This window comes from Sapajus apella, unplaced genomic scaffold, assembly GCF_009761245.1.
Source record: "Sapajus apella isolate SASKATOON/1434 unplaced genomic scaffold, GSC_monkey_1.0 scaffold11, whole genome shotgun sequence".
NCBI classification, from domain to species: domain Eukaryota; kingdom Metazoa; phylum Chordata; class Mammalia; order Primates; family Cebidae; genus Sapajus; species Sapajus apella.
Window position 1 is genome coordinate 6,120,275 of NW_022436951.1, and position 8,147 is coordinate 6,128,421.

Sequence of the window (8,147 nt, forward strand, 5' to 3'; positions counted from 1 at the left end):
GAGAAGCAAGCTCAAGAGGTGAGGGCATGGTTATTCTGAACATGTTCTCAGTTCCTCCCTAGTTTTAATTTTACGCACTGCTACTTTTAAAAAGAAAACAACTTATGTATAGTGTTCCTGAATAATATGCTTAATATTAGTGATTGCATGTAGTCAGACATTTTGCTTTCAGTCAGTGCTAATGTGAGGCATTTGTATTCAAAGTTTTCTTAAATAAAAGGTGGGCATTTTATTTAAAAGGGAGCATTTCAGCAATAGGGAGGCTGAATATACCGTGTGCGACTTTGTGACTCAGTTTGCATCAGTGCCCTCTGGTGGTAAATCCTGGAAATCATTCATGTCTTTCAGAATTTAAGTAGAGCTTAACAGGAAAAAAACCTGAATTTACTCAAGAAATATCTGACACTTCTTGCTAAAATATTAACCAGTAAAAGCTAGAATCCTTTTTTCCACGTAAAATATCCTTTTCTTTATAAAGGTCTAAAGCTATAAGAAATAGGTGACTTTTATACAAACCTTGGCTAAACGTGCCTTTAATTGTTTTGGGTGGGAAATAGTTTGAAATCAAGTATTTTATGTTACATGAATTAATGTCAAGGAAAGAAATATTACCTAAAGATTTCTCCTTGCTGTCTTTTCCACAGAGTCATTTTAGAGAATGGTGTATGGAAATAAACTTTTAATTTATTTGTGTCTTTTTCTCCATAAAATGTGTTTAGCAAAAGAAAGGACGTCTAAATTGGGGTTTGCTTGGGACAGTCTGGAGACATTCTTCCAAGGTCTTTGGTTGCAGGCTGAATATCTCACTTTCCCTTGGATGCTCAGGAGTCTAAGAGTGGAGTTGAAAGTATGTTGTATATTTCTGAGGAGATTATCATTGACATTTCCATATTTTCCCTCAGTTTCTCAAATATGGCATCTAACTCTGCAGCCCACAGAATATCCTGAATGATGTTCTTCCAAAAGGGCTTATCTGAGTAGGTGCTATGGGCCAGCCTGTTTCATCTTCATGACATTCCTTCGAGGTGTGTTTTTAGCCACATTTTTCTACAGGAAGGGGACTCAGAATTTAAAGTAACTTGCTACCCAGCTGTTCCGTGGCAGAACTGGGATTCGACCTCAAATCTCTGACCTCTCAGTTAAAGGCCTTGCCTTCTTGCTGTGGATGTTTCCCAGTGCTGGGTCACATTCACGTTCGGCTTGAATCTAAAACAGAAACGATGAGATGGGCTGTGTTATATTCCCTCAAGTGAGAGTTGCAGTGGGGCTGATGTGTTTGTGTGAATGAGGATTCTTCGCTGACATGTGGCAATGTCACTCTACAAAGCCATGGGAAACAAAGCTCTGCTTTTCCCCTACCAATAAGTTAACATTGGCAAGACTGGTGGCCTGTACTTGTGGTAGCAAAATTTGCATACAGCCACATCTGTCCAGCCTGGCACAGCTCCTTTAAACAACAGGAGCCCGTCCTGTGGCACAAGTTGGGATTACCAAGGAGAGGACTGCCTTCAAACCACTAGACCCAATCCAACCTTGTACCTCACTGGGTAGTGCCCCTGGCCCGTGACTTCTTACTCATTTGCTCATTATGTGCTAGCCTGTCCCTAAGATTTGGTACATTTTGCTACTTTTCTGATTAGTGACGTTAGCTCACAGTGGGAATTCTGTCTCCCTTACTGTCCCTAAGATTTGGTACATTTTGCTACTTTTCTGATTAGTGACGTTAGCTCCCGATGGAAATTCTGCCTCCCTTACTTGAAGAAAGTACTTTGTTAAAAAAAAAAAAATTGTGAAACCAATTTCTTTCACACACTGATAAGCTGTTCTTAGGAGGGTAAGTAGACTCTGGAGGGCACTTTTGCAAGGAAGGGAGGAGGGGCTCAGTCTCTGCGGGGGAAGGAAGGCATGCAGAGGTGGCAGCTGCCGATGGCCTGAGAGGTGGGCAATTTTGCCTCTTCTGGTTTCTAGTCACCCCAGCTTCTTGAAAGACTGAGTTTAGGGGTGTGGGTGTTGGAGTGGGGCAAATGGGATAGGAATAGCTCTATGAGCATCTGAAGCTGCCCCATTGATATCATCAGAACCATACTATTCTTTTCATAAAATGGTGAGTATATAAAGACCTTGAGGGCTTAGCCGGTGCTGGGGAAACCACCACTGATCCTTCAAGAGAGCAAGTATAAAAATAGTGCCTCTAATTTCTAGCCTTTTGGTTACTGCCACCTCTGTGTCATCATCTCCTATCACCCCCCTCACTTCTAGCCACACCAGTCTAAGCCCTCAAGGTCTTTATATACTCACATTTTATGAAAAGAATAGTTCTAACCTGACCTCCCTAATTTAAATTGCACTTCTGACTTCACTTACTTTGCTTTTTCCCTCATAGTGATCACCTCTTTTTTTTTTTTTTTTCTGAGGCAGAGTCTCACTCTGTTGCCCAGCTGGAGTGCAATGGTGCAATCTCGGCTCACTGCAACCTCCAACTCCGTGGTTCAAGCCATTCTCCTGCCTCAGGCTCCCGAGTAGCTGGGATTACAGGCACGTGCCACCATGCCCAGTATTTTTAGTAGAGATAGGGTTTCACCGTGTTGGCCAGGATGGTCTTGATCTCCTGACCTTGTGATCCGCCTGCCTCGGCTTCCCAAAGTGCTGGGATTACAGGCGTGAGCCACCATGCTTGGCCTACCTTTTAACATATTACAAAATTTTCTTAAAATTTTTAATGTTTGTTGCCTATCTCCTGTTTCAACCTCCTTCCTGCATCCCTGAATGCAAACTCTATAAGAATAGTGGGTTGTTTTGTTTTTTTTTTTTTTTGGTCCTCTTTGTTCAATAACAAATAATGCCTAGAATAATGCCTTACAGAAGTGCTCTATATACATTTGTTGAATGAATGAATGAAGTATAATACAAGGAGTAAAGGATTTGGGATCCTTTGGTCATAGAATGCTGCTTAGATATGTACTATAGAAACTATTCTGAAGCATTTCAAAAGACATCCTGTTTCTCCTCTGTATACTGCAAAATCTTGGCTTTAGGTTCTGGCATTTAGCCTATGAAAAATGATTGCTGGCAAAAGTTGAATGAAGCAGTTAAGAGTATGGGTTTGCAGTCAGATCCAGGTTCAAACCTACACTTTTCTGAGTACCACCTGTGTGACTTTGGGGAAATTATCTTCTCCAGGCCTGAGGATGAAATGTATGTGAGAATGCATGAAGCCTGACACATGCTTAGCATTGATGAATGATAACTCATGTTATCATTGATGGAGATGGATGAAAGAAATGGAGTAACAAGCTTTTAAAACACAGTTTTACCTCCATAGTCATTTCAGCCACCTTAGATGAAAATATTGAGGAAAACAAAACAAAATTTCTAGTTAATTAAAGAATATCAGGAGGTCTCAGTAGATTCCAGATTTTTCCTTCAATGAAATGAGTTATTCAATAAAAAGCCTCCATAAGTACTGGGTCTTGTAGTTGGATACTCCCTTTGAGATGTGGATCTGCCTCCCAGGAAGGTAGGCAGACACCAGTGAGGTATTTGGTGCTTGGGATTCAGTGAGTGGAGCCAAGCAGAGAATTCTCGGATCCGTTTGCAATGGAATTTCTGCATTTGCTGCCCGAACATCTGGAGCCAGGCTACCCAGAGCAGATGGAAAATAGCAAAATGCAAATTCTGTGTTGAGGGAAGCCAAGGCAGACAGAGCCTGAGAAGGCAGATGAAAGGTGAGCCAAAACAAAAGCCCAGGCAGGTGGCGGTGGCAGCGTTTTATCCAGAGCCTATGGCCCTGGATAAGGACAGGAGATGAGACAAAGGACCTTAGAGCTATTTTTTTTTAATTGTATTTGGGCTCTGGGATACAAGTGCACGTCCTGCATCCTGCAGGAATGTTGCATAGGTACATACATGCCATGGTGGTTTGCTGTCTCATTTCCTCCCCGCCCCTCTCCTCATGAGCTATTTGGGCCACCTTCATGTTCCTACGAATCCCTCTCCTTAACAGCCTGAAAGAAGGCCTGCTGGGCTCACAGCAGCCTCCCTCTCCTCTTCCTGATCCCATGCCTGCTCCATTGCTTTGCTTCTTCTGGATTCTGCTTACCCCTTTCCCTTAAGAAGGAGATCCTGAAATAGATCCTGAGTCAATGATTCAGGTGCAAGTGCATTATTAAAGAAAGGCTCCCAGAAGAAATCCACTTGCACCTGAATCATTGACTCAGGATCTCCTTCTGGGAGAATCCAATCCAAGACAAGGCAGACAGCCCAACCCACTGAGATGCTCCCAGCTGCCATGGCTACAACCCTGGAAAAGATTCTGATTGGCTAGCTAAGGGTCACATGCCCAAACGGGCCTTTGATTGGCAGCTGTTGCTTCCTTCCTACTCCCTCCCACACACCCAGGGGCTTCAGCCTGTTATGGGGTGGGCATCCTACTAGGCACCAAGGATGCGATGGTGAGCAGTCCTTGCCCTCATGGGTTTACTTACACTTACGGGGAGAGAACCATTAGTCAAATCACCCCACATACAGATCTTTACACACTGTGGAGAGTGCTGTGAAGGACAAGCACAGGGTGCAGTCAGTGGGAGGGGCTCGGAAGAGAAAGTGCCATGCTGGCTGCTGCTGTGTGAGAGAGCAAGAATGAAAGCCACAGCAGGGCAGCTGGTCAGAAATTCAGTGGCTTCATTAGCATGGTGGCCCTGGAGCTGGAGACAGGTGGGACAAACCCAAGAGCCTTCTAGGGACCTAGCCCATGTCAGTCCATCGCCACCAAGTCCTGCTACTGCTCTAGGTTTAAACAAACCCAAAAAACAAAGCTGCGTTGCAACATACTGCTACACCAGGAAACCTAAGGGGAAACAAAAGATAACTGAGTGGTGCCCTCTAGGCTGAAGATTTGACCTATTATTTACTAACTTTTCCCCTGCTTTTCCTTATTTTCAACAAACACATCCATCTCCAGCCAATCATTTTGAATTCATCTGAACTTCATTTATTGCCTAAAATAAATGTCCACCATGGTATTTATCCATATTTCCATGATTTTTATTTCTTTTTGGAGTGGGTTTCTAAAAGATAATCTGATCCCTGTTCCTGATTCTGGAAGTGACAGAGAGAAGCTGTTTTCTCATTTTTTGTGTGTGGAATTATTCACATATGAGGAAAAGTTATCTCAAAAACAGAAGCTCTTTCATTGTCTCTCCACAATGTGGTGTGGCCCCCAAGTGGCCATTCTATGGAGACACAGTATTTGGGGTGGCTAAATCATGACCCCGAGGTATGTCAGAGGCTGCCAAGACCTCCTTCATGCACGTGGCCAAGAATGGGGGCTTCCTGCCTGGGAAGGTGGAGGCTCTGCTTTTCTGCCACTAACCTTGGTGTCAGTGAGCCCTGATTCACACTTTCTCTGAGCAACATCGAGGGGTTTGTCCGGGCCTGCCGAGCATACTGAGCCAGCCTTGTTTACAAGAGATAGAAGGAACTAGATCACTGGGGAAAGTCCCAAGTAACTCTAGCCCCCAGCTACCTGCTGTGGCTGAAGATGAGGACTTTGCAGCTTCAAGAATCCAACTGGCTGGTGCCCATTTTTCCTATTGGTCAGATCATTCCTCCATGCAACACTTCACTAAGCTCATCAACTAAAGTTTACAAATGACATTGCTTTTTTGGGTCATGTATACTTCAGTCTTCAGAATCCATCAGGCACTCAAACCCCTTGGCAGTTCTAGTCCTCTCCCCTAGACATGCCTCTGCCCCCTTTTACTCAGTTCCTTTTATTCCTACCATTTGTTTTTATTTTCTATTTCATTTGTTTACCTTTTAGAGACAGGGTCTCTGTCACCCAGGCTGGAGTACAGTGGCATGATCACAGCTCACTGCAGCATCAAACTCCTGGACTCAAGTGATCCTCCTGCCTCAGCCTCCTGAGTAGCTGAGACTACAGGTGTGTTGCACAACATCTGGCTAACTTTTGTATTTTTTGTCAAGATGAGGGTCTCACTATGTGATCAGGCTGGTTTCAAACTCCTGATCTCAAGCTGTCCTCCAGCCTTGGCCTCCCAAAGTGCTGGTATTCCATGCCTGGCCCTTATTTTCTTTTAAAAATGAATTCCCCTTGTACCTAATTCCCATTCTACTTGTATTATTCTATTTTTCCTGTATTATGCTCTTCCCTTGCTTTTCTTCCCCTCTCCCTTTCATTTTTTTCTATTCTTCCGTCTCCTGCTACTGCATGTGAATCAGATTTGCTCTCCAAATACCATGTATCACCATCTATTCAGTGGCAGAAGCTGTTCTTGCACTGGCTTGGAAGATGACAGTTCCCAAAGCATTCCCTATAGAGGCTGATTGATCTGACCCAGCTAATGATACCAGTTAAAATAATCCTGGCTCAAGGCCCATGAGACTCACCAGTCATTGTGCCGTATTGGAAAGTAAAACTGATTTGACAGCCTCATTAGATTATAATCAGCTCAAATCTTCCCTTCCGGCTTCTCAGAGCATCACATGTGTCCCTAGGAGCAGCAGAGGGGAGAAAACCACCTCTCCTCCCCAGCATTCTGCACTTCTTCTAAGGTTCTTAGTTCAAATTAAATCTTTACTCTGTGAGAGCAGAGAATGACTCATTGGCCACCATGACTATCACCTTAAGTGGGATTCTAATTTGTTTTAGAAGCTACTATTGACCCCTAGGATAGCATCTACAATCTCAAGAGTGTAGTTTCAGGGTACAGATAGTATGCACCAATAGCTGCTGGGCTGAGAAATTGGGACCGCATTCAGTAACAAGAGTGATAATAGCTACCACTTCCTGGTTGCTTAGACACTTCTGTAACAACTCATTTAATCCTTGGATCAATCCTATGGGGTATGTACTATCTTATTTTAGGAGGTAGACACTGAAGCATAGAGAGGTTAAGTAACTTGCCTAAAGTAACAGAGTTAGTAAGTGGCAGAACCGGATCGGAGCTCCAGGAGACTGGTTCCAGAATCTGTGCTATTCATAGTTCCCTCCATCACAGTCTGAAGGGTGGTACGTAAGAATGGCATGAAGACAGTAATACTTAGGAAGAGTTATTTGGAAGCAGAGAGATAGAATAATTGATGGAAAAGTCAAGGAATCCAGTAACAGAATCTCTGGTAATAATCCTGGTATGTGAATATGAAAAGCTATATGAGAGATGACATGAAGGAAACATTTAGACTAATTTGGGACATAGAGGGGAGAGCACGGTGGGAGCATTCCATCTGAAAGCATGGTGGGACCAGGGTCAGAAGAGGGGGTGGCAGAAAGTGCCTTTGACTTGTGCGTGACCCTGAGATTTTAGGCTGATAAGTTTTCGAAGATGCAGAGATGAATCCTGGCCCTGGCTTGCCCACCCTTTCTTGCCCAACACCCTGTCCCCAAAAGGAGGGATGTTGCTGTGGATTGGTTGCACTCCATGGGGCCAACATGCTTGAAGGCTAGAGGATGGGGCTTTTGCTGGGAGAAGTGGAGACGTTGGAAAGAAACACCCTGCATCCCTCGTCTTCTCCATGTGTACTTTCTTAGCATCTTCCCTCCCATGTGCTGGATCATGGGCAGTCTGGTCCAGGGCACCTGCGGGCCTGATTATCCCCCAACTCCCTTAGACGTCCTTTTGGCTGGGGCCAGGGGCAAGAAGCATGGAAAGGTACCTTCAGGGATACACATGCTCACATTTTCACACATCCTCATACTTCCTCTTCTGGAGGAAACATGGCAAGATGAGCCCATCAGTAACATGGTGGGGGCTGGGAGTAATGAGCCAGGTAGCAGGATATTCCATGTGCCTTCACTCTAGCTCTGGTGCTCAGAGGTAAAGGGGGCCTCCCAAGCTCCCCTGGGTAGGGGTAAAAGTTTGGGACTGAAACTCCAGCCTGTGCTGACCATGCATTTTCCCTTAAGCCGTGTCCTTCTCTATACCTGGAGCAGGGGTCATCAATGAAGTGCAGTTTAGGGGCCCAGAATCCACCTTTCTCAGCCATGACAATCTAACCTTTCTTTTGTCTACCCAAGCTGAAATTCCCTTCTGTAGCTCTTTAGTGTCCTAATCTGCCTATGTTTTCTCTTTTCAAAAAGATACTCAGTGGTTATAAATATCCTTAAAGTATTTGGTGCAAAGAGCTAA